This window comes from Heptranchias perlo, chromosome 5 (genome assembly GCF_035084215.1).
Source record: "Heptranchias perlo isolate sHepPer1 chromosome 5, sHepPer1.hap1, whole genome shotgun sequence".
Taxonomy (NCBI): domain Eukaryota; kingdom Metazoa; phylum Chordata; class Chondrichthyes; order Hexanchiformes; family Hexanchidae; genus Heptranchias; species Heptranchias perlo.
Window position 1 is genome coordinate 94,788,121 of NC_090329.1, and position 25,638 is coordinate 94,813,758.

At 44.5% G+C, this 25,638-nt stretch overlaps 1 long non-coding RNA gene across 1 annotated transcript; it reads left to right on the forward strand.

The window, feature by feature from the left end:
• Positions 1 to 309: 309 nt before the first annotated feature.
• Positions 310 to 17,230, forward strand: LOC137321462 (uncharacterized). The gene is made up of 2 exons (XR_010962819.1): positions 310 to 372; positions 14,813 to 17,230. It is a non-coding gene; the product is annotated as an uncharacterized lncRNA (long non-coding RNA).
• Positions 17,231 to 25,638: the final 8,408 nt, after the last annotated feature.

Sequence of the window (25,638 nt, forward strand, 5' to 3'; positions counted from 1 at the left end):
TGTGGAAATTTATTGCGCATGGCCATTTTTGTACCTCTTGAGTGCATTAACAACCAGTCACTTTGCAGTTTTCCCCTTCAATTTCATAGCCAAAGTCTGGACACTAATAAACATATTTTGAACTAGTTAAGTGTATTCAAAGCATAAATAGATGTGGTGTAGCACTGAGATACAAAGGAGTCTCCAGAGCTTTGTTATAGGGCAGAAAATACAATTTTGATAAATGGTATAACTGCATTAGGGTACTATTCTCATTTTGTAGAAATCAACTGGCAAAAGCATTTTAATTAATTTATAATTTTTATATAGGTGAGGAGTGGACAGAACAAGGTTTCTGGAACTTTAACAACTGATCTGACTACAGTGGCAGAGGTACAATGACTTACTTTAAGCAACAAAATAGAAACAAACTCACTAAAAACTGAGAACTGTTCCACTGTTGTTTGATTGATTCTTGCCTGCGTGTTAATTGCTCACCAAGTTATTAGTGCTACCCATATATATACAATCATATTTTACAATTCATTATGGATACTGGCAAACTTGTCCTTGTTCAATTCCAGTAACTTTGAGACTACTGTCCTTCTCTGGGGCCTACCAGATGTATTCAAGCTGCTTAACACTGGACCAGATGACATTTCTTTGTATATCATAATTGCACCTGTCAGCTCCCATCTGTTCAGCTCATCTTCACCACAGCATTCTCTTTGAAGACAGTGGACATGCTTCTGCTTGCTTTGCATCCGCGTTAGCACTGGCGCATGGTTAGGAAAAAATAAAGCCCTAAGATACAAAGCTAAAAAACCACACTTCACCATAAGGCTATGACCTTTAACTATCAATGTGCAATCAGCCTGTGATAGGCTAACACAATGCTCTGGCTAAGCATGTCTTTGTAAGGATGTCATTCAAAGTTAGGAGCTAGGGGATTTCCCCACCTACTCTGATCTTAGTCACTGGCTATTTTGAACTCCTTACAAACTAACCCAATAGCTACTGCAGAACTTAGTTTAAAATGCCCTTTCCATTGAGATTAATGTGCTGAACCTACACTTAACATTCCCCAGGAACTCCTGCACTGACTGGATCACTGAACACTTAGTTTGAGACCATGACTTGCATTTTGTATGAAATATGCCAAAAAGTTACAGAGATAAGGGCTTCCTGTAGGACATTAGAGCAAAACTGCTTGTAGCAACTCTAACTTTATCAGTAGCAAAGAAGGCTATACAGACTAGTTTCATTTAATGTCTTTAATAAGTAATAAAAGCACATCACAGAAGGAAATTATTTCTGAAATCTGATAAGGAAACAGACTAAGTAACAAATGAATCACTTCGTCTGCAGCCTTGTTGAGCAGGTCATGTGGATAAGTAAGTCAGTAAGGGTTAACTGTCTTGGCACTGACCTCACTGCCTCAGCAGTGTAAGACATTAAGAGATTGCTGAATGCATGTGGTCGTAGGACCATGTGTAGGTGCACACTTGGTACCTACATGTGATCCTATGAATGCATTTGTAAATAGCGGTTAGGTCACCTGCTTCCAATTTACCATTATAAGCTGAGGAGCAGTATTAAGGTAAATTCTAAGCAGCCTTTAAAACACTACTTAGAAGAACATTTACATTTCTTCTTAGAAAGTCCATAAACATTTGAGTCTCATCATCACTAATACAAGACTAGTTGTATGTTTCACCCAAGACAAGGGACATTGTTCTTTTTTGGAAGGAAAACCATCTGACTGCAAACTTAAAAACCTGAGCTGGTTATCATTGCTCATCACCATATGAAGAAGCATGATTTCAGATATAAATGGGGCCAATCTTAACCGAATGTGCTGGGCGGGAAGCCCATGGGATCGGGTGGAACACCAATTTTACACCCTGCCTAATGTTACGCTGTATTGACTTCAACGGAGAGTAAAATCGGGCGGGTTGTAAAACCTGCGTTGCACCCGATTCCATCAGATTGCCCCGAAAATGTCTGATCCACCAGCAGCGCATTCAGGTTTTTAAATATAAGGGCCCTGAAAATTCCTGGACCATCAATCCTGACGCAACAGCCAGGATCTGTCCAACAAGAACATCTGCACTCTGACCCCGCTGGAGTATCAATGGGAGATGCAATGGAAGCCAGCAGCTTGTTCACACTGTGGTAGTCCTAGTGAGAAGAAAATGATCAAAAGTTCTATTGGCACCCTTGTGAAGGGAACCAATCAGGCCACAAACCTGGTGAAGTTCTTCAGGGCCACGTCTGGTGGGTCCTACATCCACCAGTTGGGATGCAGATATGTCTTCTTTCTCCCAGTATGCCAGCCATTCAGCAGAACCCAGGCCAGGGATGAGGAAACTCCTGGCCTGGGAGTTGTCTCCCCGAACCAGATCCTCTTCGACGTAGGGTACCATGTTTGGGTGGACACCCCAGGAAACTGAGGCCAGGAGTCCAGGCCTAATTCATGGGCCTTCCACCGCACTCCTGGCCAACCTATGCTGGAAGGCCTGTAGATTTTCAGGGCGCTGATGATCATCACCAATATGTTTATTAACCAACACTTTTCAACTCTGCTGGCATATATTTAATAGGGTACGGTAGCATAGTGGTTATGTTACTGGACGAGTAATCCAGAGTCATAAGTTCAAATCCCGCCATGGCAGCTGGGGAATTTAAATTCAATTAATTAAATAAAATCTGGAATAAAAAAAAAACTAGTACTAGTAATAGTGGCCATAAAAAAAACTACCGGATTGTCGTAAAAACTCATTTGGTTCACTAATGTCCTTTAGGGAAGGAAGCCTGCCGTCCTTACCCGGTCTGGCCTATATGTGACTCCAGACCCACAGTAATGTGGTTGATTCTTAATCGCCCTCTGAAATGGCCTAGCAAGCCACTCAGTTGTACAATCTCGCTACAAAAAGTCATATTAAGAATAAAACTGGACGGACTATGACCACTAGGCACCGGACACAACAAAGGCAAACCAAGCCCAGTCGACCCTGCAAAGTCCTCCTCACTAACATTTGGGGACTTGTGTCAAAATTGGGAGAGCTGTCTCACAGACTAGTCAAGCAACAGCCTGACATAGCCATACTCACAGAATCATACCTTTCAGCCACGTCTCAGACTCTTACGTCACCATCCCTGGGTATGTCCTGTCCCACCGGCAGGACAGACCCACCAGAGGTAGTGGTACAGTGATATACAGTCAGGAGGGAGTGGCCCTGGGAGTCCTCAACATTGACTCTGGACCCCATGAAATCTCATGGCATCAGGTCAAACATGGGCAAGGAAACCTCCTGCTGATTACCACCTACAGTCCTCCCTCAGTTGATGAATCAGTCCTCCTCCATGTCGATCACCACTTGGAGGAAGCACTGAGGATAGCAAGGGCACACTCTGGGTGGGGGACTTCAATGTCCATCATCAAGAGTGGCTCAGTAGCACCACCACTGATCGAGCTGGCCGAGTCCTGAAGGACATAGCTGCCAGACTGGGCTTGCGGCAGGTGGTGAGTGAACCAACACGAGGGAAAAACCTACTTGACCTCGTCCTCACCAATCTACCTGTCGCAGATGCATCTGTCCATGACAGTATTGGTAGGAGTGACCACCGCACAGTCCTTATGGAGATGAAGTCCCCTCTTCACACTGAGGACACCATCCAACGTGTTGTGTGGCACTACCACCATACTACATGGGATAGATTCAGAACAGATGTAGTAGCTTAAAACTGGGCATCCAAGAGGCGCTGTGGGCCATCAGCAGCAGCGGAATTGTATTCCAGTACAATCTGTAACCTTATGGCCTGGCATATTCCTCACTCTACCATTACCAACAAGCCAGGGGATCAACCCTGGTTCAATGAGGAGTGTAGAAGAGCATGCCAGGAGCAGCACCAGCCGTACCTAAAAATGAGGTGCCAACCTGGTGAAGCTACAACTCAAGACTACATGCATGCTAAACAGCAGAAGCAACATGCTATAGACAGAGCTAAGCGATTCCACAAACAACGGATTTTTAAAAATTTGTTCATGGGATGTGGGCGTCGCTGGCGAGGCCGGCATTTATTGCCCATCCCTAATTGCCCTCGAGAAGGTGGTGGTGAGCCGCCTTCTTGAACCACTGCAGTCCGTGTGGTGAAGGTTCTCCCACAGTGCTGTTAGCAAGGGAGTCCCAGGATTTTGACCCGGCAACGATGAAGGAACGGCGATATGTTTCCAAGTTAGGATGGTGTGTGACTTGGAGGGGAACATGCAGGTGGTGTTGTTCCTATGCGCCTGCTGCCCTTGTCCTTCTAGGTGGTAGAGGTCGTGGGTTTGGGAGGTGGTGTCGAAGAAGCCTTGGCGAGTTGCTGCAGTGCATCCTGTGGATGGTACACACTACAGCCACTGTGCGCCAGTGGTGGAGGGAGTGAATGTTTAGGGTGGTGGATGGGGTGCCAATCAAGCGGGCTGCTTTGTCCTGGATGGTGTCGAGCTTCTTGAGTGTTGTTGGAGCTGCACTCATCCAGACAAGTGGAGAGTATTTCATCATGCTCCTGACTTGTGCCTTGTAGATGGTGGAAAGGCTTTGGGGAGTCAGGAGGTGAGTCACTCGCCACAGAATACCCAACCTCTGACCTGCTCTTGTAGCCACAGTATTTATGCGGCTGGTCCAGTTAAGTTTCTGATCAACGGTGACCCCCAGGATGTTGATGGTGGGGGATTCGCCGATGGTAATGCCATTCAAAGTCAAGAGGAGGTGGTTAGACTCTCTCTTGTTGGAGATGGTCATTGCCTGGCACTTGTCTGGCGCGAATGTTACTTGCCACTTATCAGCCCAAGACTGGATGTTGTCCAGGTCTTGCTGCATGCAGGCACGGACTGCTTCATTATCTGAGGGGTTGAGAACAGAACTGAACACTGTGCAATCATCAGCGAACATCCCCATTTCTGACCTTATGATGGAGGGAAGGTCATTGATGAAGCAGCTGAAGATGGTTAGGCCTAGGACACTGCCCTGAGGAACTCCTGCATCAATGTCCTGGGGCTGAGATGATTGGCCTCCAACAACCACTACCATCTTCCTTTGTGCTAGGTTTGACTCCAGCCACTGGAGCGTTTTCCCCCTGATTCTCATTGACTTCAATTTTACTAGGGCTCCTTGATGCCACACTCTCACCTCACTTCTGGAATTCAGCTCTTTTGTCCATGTTTGGACCAAGGCTATCATGAGGTCTGGAGCCGAGTGGTCATGGCGGAACCTAAACTGAGCATCAATGAGCAGGTTATTGGTGAGTCAATGCCGCTTGATTGCACTGTTGACGACACCTTCCGTCACTTTGCTGATGATTGAGAGTAGACAGATTGGGCTGTAATTGGCCGGATTGGATTTGTCCTGCTTTTTGTGGACAGGATATACCTGGGCAATTTTCCACATTGTCGGGTAGATGCCAGTGTTGTAGCTGTACTGGAACAGTTTGGCTAGAGACGCGGCTAGTTCTGGAGCACAAGCCTTCAGCACTACAGCCGGGATGTTGTTGGGGCCCATAGCCTTTGTTGTTTCCAGTGCACTCAGTTGTTTCTTGATATCACGTGGAGTGAATTTGAAGTCAATGGGAATCAGGAGGAAAACTCTCCAGTGGCTGGAGTCATACCTAGCACAAAGGAAGATGGTAGTGGTTGTTGGATGCCAATCATCTCAGCCCTAGGACATTGCTGCAGAAGTTCTTCAGGGCAGTGTCCTAGGCCCAACCATCTTCAGCTGCTTCATCAATGACCTTCCCTCCATCATAAGGTCAGAAATGGGGATGTTCGCTGATGATTGCACAGTGTTCAGTTCTATTCTCAACCCCTCAGATAATGAAGCAGTCCGTGCCCGCATGCAGCAAGATCTGGACAACATCCAGGCTTGGGCTGATAAGTGGCAAATAACATTCACGCCAGACAAGTGCCAGCCAATGACCATCTCCAACAAGAGAGAGTCTAACCACCTCCCTTTGACTTTGAACGGCATTACCATCGCCGAATCCCCCACCATCAACATCCTGGGGGTCACCATTGACCAGAAACTTAACTGGACCAGCCGCATAAATACTGTGGCTACAAGAGCAGGTCAGAGGCTGGGTATTCTGTGGCGAGTGACTCACCTCCTGACTCCCCAAAGCCTTTCCACCACCTATAAGGCACAAGTGAGGAGTGTGATGGAATAGTCTCCACTTGCCTGGATGAGTGCAGCTCCAACAGCACTCAAGAAGCTCGATACCATCCAGGACAAAGCAGCCCATTTGATTGGCACCCCATCCACCACCCTAAACATTCACTCCCTCCACCACCGGCGCACAGTGGCTGTAGTGTGTACCATCCACAGGATGCACTGCAGCAACTCGCCAAGGCTTCTTCGACACCACCTCCCAAACCCACAACCTCTACCACCTAGAAGGACAAGAGCAGCAGGCACATGGGAACAACACCACCTGCACGTTCCCCTCCAAGTCACACACCATCCCGACTTGGAAATATATCACCGTTCCTTCATCGTCGCTGGGTCAAAATCCTGGAACTCCCTTCCTAACAGCAATGTGGGAGAACCGTCACCACACGGACTGCAGCGGTTCAAGAAGGCGGCTCACCACCACCTTCTCGAGGGCAATTAGGGATGGGCAATAAATGCTGGCCTTGCCAGCGACGCCCACATCCCGTGAACGAATGAAAAAAATAAAAAAAATTTCCAAGAATAATACAACTTTGAATATGTTTCAAGGATAAGTTTATTACATACAGCAGTCTATGCGTAACTTACATTTTGCACATAAGATATATACTTGTACCCACTGCAATAACATGTTTCTCTTGTAACATCTTCAGTGCCATCTTCAATTGTAGTCAGCTTGTACTCTTCCACATTTTGATCTTGAATTCCACGTCCAATAAACCAATACGTTCAAAAGGTCAGAGTAGGCATCCAGATGCTGTTTGAGTGCTGCAGTTGCTTTCTTGCACCACATCAAAAATATATGAAGATTAAGATGTTCCATTTTCTGTATGGTATTATAAATAGAGACATGCATCTTGTGTTGTGTACTTTGTTCCCATTGTACCCTGTAATATTTACGTCAGTACATTCTGTTAACTGAAACATTTCCACAATCTAAAGTTATTCATGATATTTGTAAATACCAAACTGAGCACAAACATTTTTAGACCTACATAATAATAAAACAATGTGCTGGACGGCTGTGCCAGGAGAATGAAGTACACACCATCCTTTTTAACCTCCATTTTTTCTCTGAACAGTGTCTCCCAACTTGGGCCTTGCGCCTCCTGAGAATTTTGGACAGATAGTCTACTCCCAGGCTTCTGCAGGTGCTTCTGCTTCCAGGAGATGTACATCAATGCCTGGTGGAAACATGCCATCCAATATACCCCCCTCACTGGGAGATACCCTGTCTGTGCTTGATGTCTTCCTACATAAAATGGCTGATATTGGGAACTGAGTGGAGTGGGGAACCTACGGGTCCAATATTTAGAGGGAGGCACGGAGTGTGCGGGGAGGCAAGGCCAGGGATGTGGAGGTCCTGCCGAAATTAACGGCAGGACCTCATTGACATTTTCTTCCGTTTCCCACCTGGCAGCCAGCCAAATTGACAGCCTGTCTGGCTGCCAGGCAGGAACACCAGCGGCAGAAGGCTGCAGCGGAGGACCCTTGGGAATGGACCCCGGCAAATGGGAGGAGACAGGGTCAGCGTTTGGGGCTTGGGGCAGGGGAGAGGTCGGCCAGGATCGGGGCTTGGAGAGAGAGGCCATCCGGGCTTGGTGGGGGCGGGGTGGTTTCGGCAATCGTGGCGGGGGGAGAGAGAGGCAGCGATCAGCAGAGGGGAGTCCGAAGGCTTTCTTGAGAGGCCGGGGGGAGCACTCCTGCTCCTCCTGACCCACAGTGAGTGCTGTAAAAGGCACTTACCTTGTGGAACTGGCAGATCCCGCCTCCTTTTCACTGCCGGGTTTCCCGACCCTCGGAAACCTGCATAGCAACTGTAAAATTTAAACTGGGCTCCCAATTGCACTGTGGGAGCCCGATTTAAATATGTTAATGAGGTGTGCTGCCTTTCCATGGCAGGAAACTGGAAGCCGATAAAACGGCAATGGGCACGTATACGGCGGGTCGTGGTCACGTTCCCCATTTGTTCATTTTTAACCCTCTCATGCCCACCATGTGACGCAATATGCATTGTTACCCTGCCACCAGATTCGGGGTCTTAATGAGTTTTAAATCTTTCAACATCAGAAGATGGTGGTTAGCTATAGCAAGACTGAAGACTTCCAAATTTTTAAACCTATTCTCGATCAATATTTAAACCAAGTTTTTTCCCAGGCTGGTAGAGGAAGTGTCAAGCAATGATTTACTTTGAGCAGGAAAGAGGTGGGGGAGAAGGAAAAACCGTGACCTCCTGTACAGTAGGAGGCTGATGGCTTTAAAAAGCCTTTGACCAAGACTATCCTGACCTAGCTGAAGGAGAAAGAGGTAAGCAGCAGATAAGGACATAAAGGATAAAAACGGAAAGAAAATAAGAATCATAGAATCTTAGACAAGTTACAGCATGGAAGCAGGCCATTCGGCTCATCAAGTCCATGCCGGCTCTATGCAAGAGCAATCCAGCTAGTCCCACTTCCCCACCCCATCCCTGTAGCCCTGCAAATTTTTTCTTTTAAGATACTTATCCAGTTCCCTTTTGAAGGCCATGATTGAATCTGCCTCCACCACCCACTTAGGCAGTGCATTCCAGATCCTAACCACTCGCTGTGTAAAAAAGCTTTTCCTCATGTCACCTTTGGTTCTTTTGCCAATCACCTTAAATCTATGTCCTCTGGTTCTTGACCCTTCTGCCAATGGGAACAGTTTCTCTCTATCTACTCTGTCTAGACCCTTCACGATTTTGAATACCTCTATCAAATCTCCTCGCAACCTTCTCTGTTCCAAGGAGAACAACCCCAGCTTCTCCAGTCTTTCCACGTATCTAAAGTCCCTCATCCCTGGAATCATTCTAGTAAATCTCTTCTGCACCCTCTCTAACGCCTTCACATCCTTCCTAAAGTGCAGTGTCCAAAACTGGACACAATACTCCAGTTGTGGCCGAACCAGTGTTTTATAAAGGTTCATCATGACTTCCTTGCCTTTGTACTCTATGCCTCTGTTTATAAAGCCCAGGATCCCGTATGCTTTTTTAACCGCTTTCTCAACCTGCCCTGCCACCTTCAACGATTTGTGCACATATACCCCCAGATCTCTCTGTTCCTGTACCCCTTTTAGAGTTGCGCCCTCTAGTTTATATTGCCTCTCCTCGTTCTTCCTACCAAAATGTATCACTTCGCATTTTTCTGCGATAAATTATGTCTGCCACGTGTCCGCTCTTGCCACCAGCTTGTCTATATCCTCTTGAAGACTATCACTATCCTCCTCACTGTTTACCACCCTTCCAAATTTTGTGTCATCTGCAAATTTTGAAATTGTGCCCTGTACACCCAAGTCCAAGTCATTATATATATCAAGAAAAGCAATGGTCCCAGCACCGACCCCTGGAGAATACCACTGTGCACCTCCCTTCAGTCCAACCGTTCACCACTGCTCTCTGTTTCCTGTCACTTAGCCAATTCTGTATCCATGTTGCTACTGCCCTCTTTATTCCATGGGCGGCAATCTTGATGATAAGCCTACCATGCAGCACTTTATCAAACGCCTTTTGAAAGTCCATATACATCACATCAACTACATTGCCCTCATCTACCCTCTCTGTTGCCTCATCGAAAAACTCTATCAGGTTAGTTAAACACGATTTGCCTTTAACAAATCCGTGCTGGATTTCCCTAGTCAATCCACACTCGTCCAAGTGACTGTTAATTCTGTCCCAGATTATCATTTCTAAAAGTTTCCCCACCACTGAGATTAAAATGACAGGCCTATAGTTGCTGGGTTTATCTTTACACCCTTTTTTGAACAAGAGTGTAACATTTGCAATTCTCTAGTCCTCTGGCACCACCCCCCATATCTAAGGATGCTTGGAAGATTATGGCTAGTACCTCCGCAATTTCCACCCTTACTTCCCTCAGCAACCTAGGATGCATAAGTTAAGAAAAACATAAGATGTAAAACATTTTTTCCTCAGAAATTTTCTGAAATTCTCAAAAAGATTAGTGATGTGCAAAGGAACAATGGGATAAATCCTGCAATTCCCACATGACAAGTTCCCAATTTTGCATAGATGCTTCCCCCAGGTAGAGAGTATAAATTAGCAGGGGAGTCATCCATGGAACTCTCAATTGCTGCTTACATAACCACTATTAAGAGCAGAGGGTCTCAATCTTGACTAAATAAAGGTCTTGAATACATATTCCATGTCATGAAAGAAAGGGCATTCCATCCATTTGAATTTCTCTTCAAGCTGCTGATTTCTTCTGCTTCCTTTAGGAATAATTCTGTTTAGCTTATCATGAGGATATAGAAGCCTAGAGGTTATGGCGCTGGACTAGCAAACCAGAGGCTATTAGTTCCTAAATCCACCATAGCAAGTTGGGAAATTGAATTCAATAAATCTGGTCATTTGTGGGCTGGCATTAGACAAATTAACAGTGAAAGCTGCTTTATTGTTTTAAATCTGTCAGTATCTGTGGAATTGCACTCAACATAAGTCAGTGTCTTCGGGAGAGGGAAGGGACAAAGAGGGAAAAAAATTGCAAAAAAAATACCAGCTGTACAGCAGGTATTGAACATTATTATTGCAGAGCAGGAGGAGGAGGGCATCTGCTCCACTACCTATAAGAATAATAGTAGTATTTAGCAGAGTAAAAGTGGATCAAAATACTACAAACAATTTACTTTACACTTACGGCTGCAGTCACAGTCCCAAGAGTTTGTGACAAGTGTTGGAGCTGGAGTGGAGTAATTCATACACTTCTCCACATCATTTGGACGTGTCCCAAGGTGGCTGGTAATTAAACAAATCATGGGTGTATCTTTGGACATGGATCTACAACATTACATGTTGAACTCCATCACCTCCAAGTTCTCCTCCAACTCATACACCATCCTGACTTAGACATATATTGCCATTCTGTTGTTGCCGGGTCAAAATTTTGAAATTTCCAATCTTATGTCATTGTGCGAGAACCATCATCATAAGGATTGTAGCGGTTCAAGAAGAAGGCCCACCAGTGCAACAAGAAGGCCCCTCAGGGCAACTAGTGATGGGCAATAAATGTGGCTTTGCCAGCAATGCCCACATGCTGAGAATGAATACATTTTTAAAAATGTAAGTGCATTCCTGTGTTGTGGCAGCAGATGGAGCTTCTGCCCCTACAGCCTGGTATAAATGCTATGGAGGATAGAATATTTAGAGAGAATCATGCATTCTCTTGCTGTCCCAAGAAGTTTCCCCAGTGCTTGGATCCTTTGCTTTAGACCACTGATAGGAAATATCCTCCAAGATTAATCTTTATCCTACAAACTAAATTTACAGTTCTAACAGCTTTCCTTTTAAGCTTTGATTCAGTGCCATCATTAGGACTTCATTCTGGACACTGCTGTATGATACATGTGCCTCTTAACTCTGGGTATTCTGAACAGAATCAAGTTCTTTGCTGCATAAGTCTTTTTCTGATGAAATCCCTCTTTAAGTCTGTGGTCTCTGTGTGCTCCTGGATTATTGCTCAGACATTTTCTGTATCCTTGTTTGAGCTTCTTTGTGAATTTGTTGCCTTTTGCATGCAGCTTATCTGAGCAGACAATCCCCCCACCTACTTTCTTAGTCTGAAGAATGGCACGCAATGTAGCAGATCTAAAAGAAGGGGAGAAAACGGCACTTAAAATAGAGACTGGGTATACAAAATTAATAATTACAAACAAAAGGTCTCTAAAGGTTGCATGGCACAGGTCAAATTATGTAACAGGCTGCGAACAATGCAAAAACTCATAGACACAGGACTTAAAAAAAGGGAGTATTTTTTTAAAATTACAGAACCATTGCCTTGTCTACCTTTCTCTGCTGATGGTATTCCAGATTTCAGATGTGAAACTACTGGCAGTAAATTGAAATAGGTAACTGAGTCGTAGTGCTTACCCCGGCCCCCCAAGCTAACCTGCCGTATTCGGCCTACTTCCCCGTAATCGGCCTCACTACCTGCAATCTGGCAACCCTCCCCTGCAATCAGCTGACCGCCCTCCCCCCCAGTGATATCTCCACCCCACGATACGATCTCCACCCCCCCACCGCCGTGATCTGATCTCTCCACCCCCGCGATCCAACCTCTCCTCTCCCCGCGATCCAATCTCTCCCCCCCCTTCCCCGTGATCTCTCTCTCTCTCTCTCCCTCCCTCCTCTCTGTTCACCGGCTGCTGCCTTCTACAGTAGTCATTCCCACTCAGCAGCGACCAGCCTCTCAATGTGGCCAGCTGCCTGGCGGGAAATGGAGTAAAAAAATTATAATGAGGTCCTGATTTGGCAGGACCTCCGCCTTTCTGGTATTTCCAGGTTTCCCGGCCGCTGACAGGCACCCCTGCTCCCTCACCGCCTCCCCATAAATATCGGGGCCTATGTGTCAGTTATGACTCCAAACACTAGCCTCAGTTCTGCTACGGCCCTTGAGTGCCATACTCGGTTGAATGCTGCCTTGATACCGAGGGCAGCGGCCTTTACCTCCCCTTTTTACAATCAAGAAGTTGCATGGGAATCCCATGTAGGAGCAATGGAGATCTGTCGCAAAGCAGAACGTGGGTGTGTCTTTTATAGGATTCCCATCCCCACGTAATAGGCACTTGCAACTCTCACACCATTTAAAACAAGAATCCGTCCGCAATAACTATTGTAAAGCAGTTTTAAATGCTTTGTTTTCTTTCACTTAAGCTCAACAAGCCCAGTTATTATCATTGGACCAATTCAACAATGGCACAATCCTATAATAAATGAAAATCAGCACGGATTTGTTAAAGAAAAATCGTATTGGACTAGCTTGATTGAGTTCTTTGATGAAGTTATGGAGAGGGTTGATGAGGGTAGTGTGGTTGATGTTGTGTATATGGACTTTCAAAAGGCATTTGATAAAGTTGCACATAATAGACTTGTTAGCAAAATTAAAGCCCATGGCATTAAAGGGACAGTGGCAGAATGGGTACAAAATTGGCTAGGGGACAGAAAGCAAAGAGTAGTGATGAACGGTTGTTTTTCAGACTGGAGGGAAGTATACAGTGGTGTTCCCCATGGGTCAGCATTAGGACCACTGCTCTTTTTGATATATATTAATGACATAGACTTGGGTATAGACGGTATAATTTCAAGGTTTGCAGATGACACGAAACTCGGAAATGTAGCAAACAATGTGGAGGATAGTAGCAGACTTCAGGAGGATATAGACAGACTGGTGAAATGGTCAGACACATGGCAGAAGAAACTTAATGCAGAGAAGTGTGAAGTGATGCATTTTGTTAAGAAGAATGAGGAGAGGCAATATAAACTAAATGGTACAATTTTAAAAGGGGTGCAGGAACAGAGAGACCTGGGGGTGCGCATACAAAAATATTTGAAGGTGGCAGGACAAGTTGAGAACGCTGTTAAAAAAGCATATGGGATCCTGGACTTTATTAATAGAGGCATAGAGTACAAAAGCAAGGAAGTTATGTTAAACCTTTATAAAACAATGGTTAGGCCTCAGCTGGAGTATTGTGTTCAATTCTAAGCACCACACTTTAGGAAGGATGTCATGGCCCTTAGAGAGGGTGCAGAAGAGATTTACTAGAATGGTACCAGGGATAAAGGACCTCAGTTATGTGAAGAGACTGGAGAAGCTGGGGTTGTTCTCTTTAGAACAGAGAAGGTTAAGAGGAGTTTTGATAGAGGTGTTCAAGATCTTGAATGGTTTTGATAGAATAAATAAGGAGGAACTGTTTCCAGTGGCAGAAGGGTTGGTAACCAGATTTAAGGTGATTGGCAAATGAGTCAGAGGCGAGATGATTTTTTTTACGCAGCAAGTTGTAATGATCTGGAATGCACTGCTTGAAAGGGTGGTGGAAGCAAATTCAAAAGTAACTTTCAAAATGGAATTAGATAAATACTTAAAGGGAAAAAAATTACAGGGCTGTGGGGAAAGACCAGGGGAATGGGACTAATTGGATATCTCTTTCAAAGATCCGGCATAGGCAGGATGGGCCGAATGGCCTCCTCCTGTGCTGTACTATGAACTTGTTTATTAAAGCTTGTCGGCATTAGTGTCGTTCCAATATTAAAAACAGTTTTAAATGCTTTGTTTGCTTTCACTTACGCTCAACAAGCCCAGTTGTTACCATTGGACCGATTCAACAATGGCACAATCTATGAGTGTACCCACACATTCAAAGAGAGCTTCTTGCTGAATCTGGCCAAGTATTGGATTCACAAGGAGCCAGATTTAGCACTGTAAAATTTTTGTTAACTTTTTGGAGGCATGGAAAAAAATATGTAAGAGCTTCATTCGACCTCTTAATTCAATTCAGTCTTATGTAAATCGGTCCCATACCAAAGTCACCAATTTTTCTTTTAACCCACTCACTCCATTAGTACTGCTCATCCATATAAAACAGGCACTGCTGGGATTTGCTTCTCTGGCCTTTTAGAATTTATCTCTTACAGGTGTACTTGACTGTTTCCTATTGCATCTGAAGCTCTTTTTTTTTGACTTTTTGAATTTATGTATCTGCATTGTCCTAGGTGAATAACTTACTGCTGATATTTGTTACTGTTCCTTTGTATCACGATAATATTTTCCCCAATTCTTTATCCATGACAATCTTGCTGATAGCTGCCATTTCATTTGCAGGAAGAAAATTGCTCAGCATGGGAATTCCTTTGGACAATCCTAAACGTGGAACAGGAACAGGAGTTTACATGGAGGAAAGAAAGGGAGTTATAAATGTACCCCAGGTATTTGGCACCACTCATCCTCATCCCAGCTGCCCTGGTGTTTGGATCCAGCACACCTACCAGGGTGTGTTTGAAGAGACTTGACTTCATCATCTGTTGTTCCATCTCCTCAAACAGGACTGTTATATGTTTGGAGCTTGTTTACTCTCTTTTACTCTAAATAATTTTGGCTTCTGTATTTTAGATTATTCTTATTGGTGAGCTTTTGCTCCTATGCCCAGAATTTATAGCATGCCCAGGGATTGAACAGAAAATCCTCTTCAGTTTATTTCAGCTACTGGTCTTATTACATGATCTCATGCGATACTTCTTGTCTTTTTCAGCAAAGTCCTCCTCACTATCATCTGGGGACTTGTGCCAAAATTGGGAGAGCTGTCCCACAGACTGGTCAAGCAACAGCCTGACATAGCCATACTCACAGAATCATAACTTTCAGCCAACGTCACAGACTCTTCCATTACCATCCCTGGGTATGTCCAGGTGGTGAGTGAACCAATACGAGGGCGAAAACCTACTTGACCTCGTCCTCACCAATCTACCTGTCGCAGAAGCATCTGTCCGTGACAGTATTGGTAGGAGTGACAACCGCACAGTCCTTGTGGAGACAAAGTCCCATCTTCACACTGAGGACACCATCCAATGTGTTGTGTGGCACGACCACCGCGCCAAATGGTATAGATTCAGAACAGATCTAGAAGCTCAAAACTGGGCATTCATGAGGCACTGTGGGTCATCAGCAGCAGCAGAATTGTATTCCAGCACAATCTGTAAACTCATGGCCCGGCATATTCCTTACTCTACCATTACCAACAAGCCAGGGGATCAACCCTGGTTCAATGAGGAGTGTATTGTATGCCTGGTGCTGCTAGGAGCAGCACCAGGCATACCTAAAAATGAGGTGCCAACCTGGTGAAGCTACAACACAGGACTACATGCATGCTAAACAGCGGAAGCGACATGCTATTGACAGAGCTAAGCGATTCCACAACCAACGGATCAGATCAAAGCTCTGCAGTCCTGCCACATCCAGTCGTGAATGGTGGTGGACAATTAAACAACTAACGGGAGGAGGAGGCTCCGTGAACATCCCCATCCTCAATGATGGCAGAGTGCAGCACGTGAGTGCAAAAGACAAGGCTGAAGCATTTGCAACCATCTTCAGCCAGAAGTGCCGAGTGGATGATCCATCTCGGCCTCCTCCCGATATCCCCACCATCACAGAAGTCAGTCTTCAGCCAATTTGATTCACTCCACGTGATATCAAGAAACAGCTGAGTGCATTGGATATAACAAAGGTTATGGGCCCCGACAACATACCGGCTGTAGTACTGAAGACTTGTGCTCCAGAACTAGCCGCGCCTCTAGCCAAACAGTTCCAGTACAGCTACAACACTGGCATCTACCCGACAATGTGGAAAATTGCCCAGGTATGTCCTGTCCACAAAAAGCAGGACAAATCCAATCCAGCCAATTACCGCCCCATCAGTCTACTCTCAATCATCAGCAAAGTGATGGAAGGTGTCGTCGACAGTGCTATCAAGCGGCACTTACTCATCAATAACCTGCTCACTGATGCTCAGTTTGGTTTTCGCCAGGACCACTCGGCTCCAGACCTTATTACAGCCTTGGTCCAAACATGGACAAAAGAGCTGAATTCCAGAGGTGAAGTGAGAGTGACTGCCCTTGACATCAAGGCAGCATTTGACCGAGTGTGGCATCAAGGAGCCCTAGTAAAATTGAAGTCAGTGGGAATCAGGGGGAAAACTCTCCAGTGGCTGGAGTCAAACCTAGCACAAAGGAAGATGGTAGTGGTTGTTGGAGGCCAATCATCACAGCCCCAGGACATTGCTGCAGGAGTTCCTCAGGGCAGTGTCCTAGGCCCAACCATCTTCAGCTGCTTCAACAATGACCTTCCCTCCATCATAATGTCAGAAATGGGGATGTTCGCTGATGATTGCACAGTGTTCATTTCCATTCGCAACCCCTCAAATAACGAAGCAGTCCGTGCCCGCATGCAGCAAGACCTGGACAACATCCAGTCTTGGGCTGATAAGTGGCAAGTAACATTTGCGCTAGACAAGTGCCAGGCAATGACCACCTCCAACAAGAGAGAGTCTAACCACCTCCCCTTGACATTACCTTCGCCGACTCCCCCACCAATGGCCTTGTGAACACCATGCCATTAAAACCATGTATGAACCATTACAAACAGCTGTGCCTCAACTACTATAAATGCATCGTTGCGTGCTACCTTAATATAATCCTTCTCCAAAGGACACCCAGAACAAAATTAAAATAAAGTGAAATTATCTAATTTCCTTAATAGTGTTCTGTGTCTGTACTATTACTGTTTGCTTCCTGGCACTCCCCTTTGGTGACAACGTATGGTGTGTTTCTTCTGCTATCTAATCTAGTGCATCTGCTCAGTGTTGCCTTAGTGGGAGTAATAAGTGTGGTGATAGCCACTCATCAGTTGAGGCCTCAGGCGATTCCTGTGACCATGTGCAGTGTCATGAGATGGGGTGTGCCTAAATTTCCACTATGTGTTCTTGACAGGCAGGGCACTCTGCTGGATTAGAAGTCGAAAAATGATCCCAATGAGCCACCTTCTACTATCTTACTGCACATTGTGGGGCAAAGGAGGCACCTCAGTTCCAAGTATGGTTACCCTCCTCTGCTGCATCTCTTCCAGGAGAACATCCAACAGATTTTTCATCAAAGGGGACAGTTCAGGTCACATTCCTTTGCCCATCTTCCAATGTTAAACTGGTAGATTTCCTGGCCACCTTGAGTGTGCGCAACAGCCATTTAAGAGCAGCTGCTGTCCAGATAAATCTGACCCTGAAAAATGATAGCACTTCCTGTGCTTGTGAAAAATGTGGAGAGGCCATATTCCAAATTATATTCGTGAGCTGATTTTGCTGATTCTGACAAAGTCAGCTCCCCACCACAGCAGCATAAAGTCTTGCGGGACCACTCAAGCCATGATCGCTGAACTGACCCTTATATATTGAGCTTAGTTCTCACTGGGGTTGGGAAATGTTGTGCTACATGAGACGAGCTAAACTTAGATTGCACATCTCACATTACTAGCAGTTTTTTTTTTAAATAGCCAATTTGAATTTCTAGGGATGCAATTCTGTAAGTATAAAGGATCCTATTTGAGAAAATGATTTAAAGTGAACTTAATTTGTTTATGATGTGAAACAGGCCAGCTGTGATTCATTTGCAGAAAGCATTAGCATAGATATAATTAATTATAATCTGTAGCACACCTCTTGAATTAGTGATTTGTAGTTCATGTTGAGAAATTTCTCTTTTGAGCTTAATCTTGTATTTACAAATATTAGTTATCCATTAAACCAAATATAAATATACATCTATCTGTATATAAAATATCTGATTTCTAGAGATGCATTTCTAGAGAATGTATGGGAGGGGCGGGGAGAGAGGGGGGAATTTTCCTCACCATCAGTAAAATGGCAGGACGGGACTTCCACCTGCCCATGTGGTCCCATCACCATCTATTCGCATTTTCCTAGCGGGGGGCCTCATTGAGTATGCGATTTCAGCAAGAATCCAGCTCCTGACCGGGTCTTTGTTGCGCCCATTTTGTAGGCGCTACATGGCCTCCTAAATGACGTCCGGAATGCACGCACACTTCTAGTGTGACGTGCGCCGGACGCCATCTTGGTAAAGGTGTTTGCGCACGCGCAGATAATGAACGCTGGCAGCATGTAAAATAAGGAGAATATGCGTTAGATCAATGTGCAATGCTGATTTAAAGGGACAGATATATTTTGGAACTCAACTTCAAGGATTAAGTTACGAGGAGAGATTACACAAATTGGGGTTGTATTCTCTAGAGTTTCGAAGGTTAAGGGGTGATCTGATCGAAGTTTATAAGATATTAAGGGGAACAGATAGGGTGGATAGAGAGAAACTATTTCCGCTGGTTGGGGATTCTAGGAGTAGGGGGCACAGTCTAAAAATTAGAGCCAGACCTTTCAGGAGCGAGATTAGAAAACATTTCCACTCACAAAGGGTGGTAGAAGTTTGGAACTCTCTTCCGCAAGCGGCAATTGATACTAGCTCAATTGCTAAATTTAAATCTGAGATAGATATTTTTTTGGCAACCAAAGGTATTAAGGGATATGGGCCAAAGGCAGGTATATGGAGTTTGATCACAGATCAGCCATGATCTTATCAAATGGCGGAGCAGGCACGAGGGGCTGAATGGCCTACTCATGTTCCTATGTTCCGATGTTCAACGCTCCAGCCAACACACTGTCTTAACCTTGCACAGCTGAACAGATTGCAAACAGCATAGAGGACCCCCCCACCAGTGCTATTTAAAGGGATCATCCAGGATTTACAGGTTAGTTGCTGGATTATTGCCTCTGGCTGCTGATGCATTTGAACCTGTTTTTGGAAGTCTCCTATACTTGAATACTAGGACTAGGGCACATAGCCTAAAAATTAGAGCCAGGACTTGCAGGAATGAAGTTAGGAAACACTTCTACGTGCAAAAGGTGGTAGAAGTTTGGAACGCTCTTCTGCAAATGGCAGTTGATGCTAGCTCAATTTTAAGTCTGAGATTGATAGATTTTTGTTAACCAAAGGTACTAAGGGATGTGGGGGCTAAGGTGGGGAGTTGGTTCACAGATCAACCTGTACAAGCGTGACAGGTTACACCCGACCAATGTCCTCGGGACCAATGTCCTCGCGGGGGTGTTTGCTAGTGCTGTTGGGGAAGGTTTAAACTAGAGTGGCAGGGGGATGGGAACCTGAGCGGGGAGTCAGAAGGGAATAAAGTTGAGAGCAGCAAGAGAGGGGAAGACCCAGGGGAAATCTACAATACAAATAGTACAAACAGTTGTTCAAGAACAAGTGAAAGGGAAAAGCGTAGAGCAGCGGAAAGAAAGTGTACTTTACGCATGACAGATAAAATAAAAACTAGAAGGCGTAAGGTGCATAATCCAGTATCAAAGCTGAAGGTCAGGCTAGGGTGTGTGGCCCAACTAAGAGTTCTATATACAAATGCACGGAGTATAAGGAATAAATTAAATGAACTACAGGTTCAAATTCAAATTGAAGGGTATGACATGATAGCTATTACTGAGACATGGCTGCAGGATGGTCAGGATTGGGAACTAAATATACCGGGTTATAAGATCTACAGGAGAGATAGGGAAAATGGAAGAGGGGGAGGAGTAGCCTTAATGATTAGAGATGAAATCACTTCAATGATAAAGGAGGATATAACGAGAGGTAAGCAGCCAACAGAGACCTCATGAGTTGAATTGAGAAATAGGAAAGGATCTAAGACTATAGTGGGAGTTGTATATAGGAGCCCTGGCAGCAGCTCTGAAGTGCTAGATTGTATAAATGCAGAGATTAGACAAGCGTGTAAGAAAGGCATAGTGGTCTTAATGGGGGACTTTAACCTTCACATAGATTGGGAAAAGCAGACTAGCAACTGTCAGAAAGGTAGTGAATTTCTTGAGTGTGTCCGGGATAGTTTTCTGCAGCAGTATGTCCTAGAGGCAACAAGGGGGCAAGCCATACTAGATTTAGTAATGAGTAATGAACCAGATTTAGTTAACGGCTTAACTGTGTGTGAACATCTATCCAATAGTGATCATAACATGATCGAGTTCAATGTAGTGTTTGAAAGGGAAAAAAGTGAATCAGCTGCTAAGATTCTAGACTTGGGCAAGGCCGACTTCAATGGGATGAGACAGAGACTGTCCACAGTAAACTGGGCAAATCTGTTAATGGGTAAAACGACTGATGATCAGTGGGAAATGTTTAAAGAAACATTTAACGTGATACAGAATCGGTTTATACCCCTGAGGGGCAAGAACTCTACTTGCCAAAAAAAACAGCCATGGACAACTAAAGAGGTAAGGGACAGTATAAGACATAAGGAAAGGGCATACAAAAAGGCAAAAAATGGCACAGATCCTGGTGAATGGGAAAGATACAAAGAGCAACAAAGGGTCACAAAACAGATAGTAAGAGCTGCAAAAAGAGAGTAGGAAAAGAAACTCGCAAGGGATATCAAAACCGATACAAAGAACTTTTATAGTTATATTAGGAAAAAGAGGGTGGTCAGGAGCAGTGTTGGCCCCTTAAAAACTGAAAGTGGGGATATTGTCATTGACAATGGGGAAATGGCGGACATGTTGAACAATTACTTTGCATCAGTATTTACAGTCGAAAAAGAGGATAGCATGTCGGAAATCCCAAGAAAACTTATATTGAATCGGGGACAGGGACTCGATAAAATTAACATAAGTAAAGCAACAGTAATGAAGAAAATAATAGCACTAAAGAGTGACAAATCCCCAGGACCAGATGGTTTCCATCCCAGGGTTTTAAAGGAAGTAGGTGAGCACATTGCGGATGCCCTAACTATAATCTTTCAAAGTTCTCTAGATTGGAAAATTGCACATGTCACTCTGCTTTTTAAGAAAGGAGAGAGAGGGAAACCGGGGAATTATAGACCAGTTAGCCTGACATCTGTTGCGGGGAAAATGCTGGAGTCTATAATTAAGGATAGGGTGACTGAACACCTTGAGAATTTTCAGTTAATCAGAGAGAGCCATCATGGATTTGTGAAAGGTAGGTCGTGCCTGACAAACCTGATTGAATTTTTTAAAGAGCTGACTAAAGTAGTGGACAGGGGAATGTCAATGGATGTTATTTATATGGACTTCCAGAAGGCATTTGATAAGGTCCCACATAAGAGACCGTTAGCTAAGATAGAAGCCCATGGAATCAAGGGAAAAGTACGGACTTGGTTAGGAAGTTAGCTGAGCGAAAGGTGACAGAGAGTAGGGATAATGGGTAGGTACTCACATTGGCAGGATGTGACTAGTGGAGTCCCGCAGGGATCTGTCTTGGGGCCTCAATTATTCACAATATTTATTAACGACTTAGATGAAGGCACAGAAAGTCTCATATCTAAGTTTGCCAATGACACAAAGATTGGTGGCATTGTAAGCAGTGTAGATGAAAACGTAAAATTACAAAGGGATATTGATAGATTAGGTGAATGGGCAAAACTGTGGCAAATGGAATTCAATGTAGACAAATGTGAGGTCATCCACTTTGGATCAAAAAAGGATAGAACAGGGTACTTTCTAAATGGTAAAAAGTTAAAAACAGTGGATGTTCAAAGGGACTTAGGGGTTCAGGTGCATAGTTCATTGAAGTGTCATGAACAGGTGCAGAAAATAATCAAGAAGGCAAATGGAATGCTGGCCTTTATATTTAGAGGACTAGAGTACAAGGGGGCAGAAGTTATGCTGCAGCTATACAAAACCCTGGTTAGACCGCACCTGGAGTACTGTGAGCAGTTCTGGGCACCGTACCTTCGGAAGGACATATTGGCCTTGGAGGGAGTGCAGCGTAGGTTTACTAGAATGATACCCGGACTTCAAGGGTTAAGTTATGAGGAGAGATTACATAAATTGGGGTTGTATTCTCTAGAGTTTCGAAGGTTAAGGGGTGATCTGATCGAAGTTTATAAGATATTAAGGGGAACAGATAGGGTGGATAGAGAGAAACTATTTCCGCTGGTTGGGGATTTTAGGAGTAGGGGGCAAAGTCTAAAAATTAGAGCCAGACCTTTCAGGAGCGAGATTAGAAAACATTTCTACACACAAAGGATTGTAGAAGTTTGGAACTCTCTTCCGCAAACGGCAGTTGATACTAGCTCAATTGCTAAATTTAAATCTGAGATAGATATTTTTTTGGCAACCAAAGGTATTAAGGGATATGGGCCAAAGGCGGGTATATGGAGTTAGATCACAGATCAGCCATGATCTTATCAAATGGCGGAGCAGGCACGAGGGACTGAATGGCCTACTCCTGTTCCTATGTTCCTATCAGATCAGCCTTGATCTTATTGAATGACAGAACAGGCCTACTCCTGTTCCTATCTTCCTATGTTCCGATAATAAAATTTCAATACTGTACAGGGAGTGGGCTGGCTAGCTGACAGGCAACAGCAACGGCACTGCCAGAGTGGCAGGGGTGGGACAGGAATGCTGTCATCCTGAGAGGGGGCAGGAGGTTCATGTTCAATGGAGCCACTGCCACTTGCTGCCTCCTGTTATGCGCCGCCTTCTCCTGCAAGAAAACGGGACGTGTGTTGGTGAGTGTCCTGCAGATGTTTGGTTGATGTGCTTGTCATAGTTGAATAGCTACCAGCATGTGTGACCTGTGAGTTGTGAGTGTGCAGCTTGCAACAGTGGTAATGTGTGAGGGTGAAAGGAAGCATCTGATTGGAAGAGTTGAGTACTGATTGGAAGAGTTTGTTGGTATGTGTGATGGGGGGTTGAGGGCATGGAGCAGTAGATGTTGCTAGTGGTGCAGTTGGTAGGAGATGCCACTTGACAGTTGACCTCACTCACCTTGACCACTCATGTCAAAGCATTGAACTTCTTCCTGCACTACATCCATGTTTGTGGTGCTATGCGCCTGGCATTGACTTTGTCCCCTACTGCCTCTTGAGCATATGTCTGGAGGGCCTTTTGCACCCCCTGCGGATATAGGATATGCCCCTCCTTCTGTCCATCTCTTGCCCCCAGGCCTCTAATGCATCAGCAGAGAACCTTGTGCACGCTTTCTCGCAGGCTTGGTACAAGCTCAGATCGGCAGATTGGTGAGGTCTGGAGTGCAGATTGGAGGATGTGGGATTTAGTAGTGTGCAACCTTTATTCAATGTTTTAACATAACTCAACAGTTTGTAAACATAGGGATTGGACCTACATCTGTGTTTTATGTGTGCAATGTCTGATCTCCATTCAGACTTCGTGTCGACCCGTATCTTATATTTTACAAATAAGAGGTGCAGGTACCTTTAAGAGGTGCAGGCTGCCTTTAAGAGGTGCAGGCTGCCTTTACGTGATGTTAGCCACTCGTGCGATATCGGGCCCCCCCTGTTGGTGAGCAGCCACTCAACAGTGCAGCTAGGCCTGGCTGCTCTCAGGTAAATGACCAGATCAGGCGGGTTAATCGCGCACCACCACACCTGCGCCCTGTTTTGGGGGTTATCCAATTTAAACCCCTATGTCCTGCATCCAAAACTGAAGAGCTGACTAAACAGGGCAGTAAAAGTCTAGAAACAGTTAAAATCAATATGCAGGTAGAGTAACACAAACTTTCAGCTCCAACAAACAAAATGGCCTCCTCAATGTGGTATCTGTCTCAAGGATATCACTGTGCTGCTCACATCGCCACTCATATAGTGGCAATAATAATTAGGGTCAGGTTTTGGGCAGAAATTGAGGAAAATGGAGCTGGAAGGTTGCCGTACCCACTTGACCCTATTTAAATGCAGCAGGGCGGGCACCGTCTGGACCTTAAAGGGTAATGGCACTTTTTTAAGGACAATCCTTATGGAATATTTTTACTGGCAGAGTTGAAGTGGTGGGCCTTACAGTCCCATTTTACTGAGTTTAGCATCCATAAACCACCTGACAGCAGAGGAAATTCCAGCCAGTCAGTTTTATTGAGGCCAGAGGAAACAGCGATTCTGGTATCTAAAATTTGTTCTTCATTTCCATGCTGAAAACGTGGAATCGGCCTTGCTAGTTACCAATCCCCCATCAACCAGGACAACCTGGGCCATGGAATTCTCATAGTTGTCAGTGCTGCCCTGTGCTCAGCAAGCTGAGGATAGGATTCAGACAAGGGAGGAATGACCACCACTGTCACCTTTTCCTCAATTAATATGAATCACTTCACCTCTACACAGTGCTCCATCTTGCAAACCCAAATGAAATCAGACAAAAGACCTCAAGCTGAACTAAGTGAGTTCAAATGTCTCGCAGCTTTGTGTAGGAGTACGCTGTAATAATTAAAAAAAAGTAATAAAACATTTTGTCCTTACTTTGATATAAACATTGCAGTACCTCACTGAAATGCTATGTACACATAACTTTTTCCTATGTGGGAGGATTTGTTGTTGCTAAAGTTCACTGTTTGGTTTTGTCACATCCTGTAGAAATGCATGATGATGTGTGACCCATGCAGTGTGGCTGGTATTCTTTTGAAAAGATATTTAAAAAATAGATTAAATTAATGTAAAACAAGAGATCTTCATCTGTATTAGAAGCTAACACAACTGTATTGCCTAGGTGGTTAGAAAAAGGCTTGTATCTTTGTTTATGTCACTGCTGTTAAATAATTCATCAAATAGACTACCATAAAAACATTTTCCATTGCATTATTGAAATCTAAATACATTTAAGAGCTAACTATGTGTTATGTATCTGAGATAGCTGAGCTTGGAAACATTGTCATAATAGGTCACATGAGCAGAAAGTAATGTCATTTTGCACTGCTTAACAACAGGTGGTTAAAATGTAGATTAAATGTAATGTGAAGTCACCTTCAAAATAACCCACAGAAAGTTTTTGAGTTATGTTAGCACTGTAAAACCGAGAAAGATATTAATGCTGAAATCATAGCATTCTTCAGAAAAAAAGTGACATTCCCTACCTAACACTGTTGCGGGAGTACCTTCACCACATGGACTGCGGCGGTTTAAGAAAAAGAACATAAAAACATAAAAAATAGGAGCAGGAGTAGGCCATACGCCCCTCCAGCCTGCTCTGCCATTCACTAAGATCATGGCTGATCTTCAAACTCAACTCCATTTTCCTGCCCTATCCCCATATCCCTTGATTCCCTTAGTGTACAAAAATA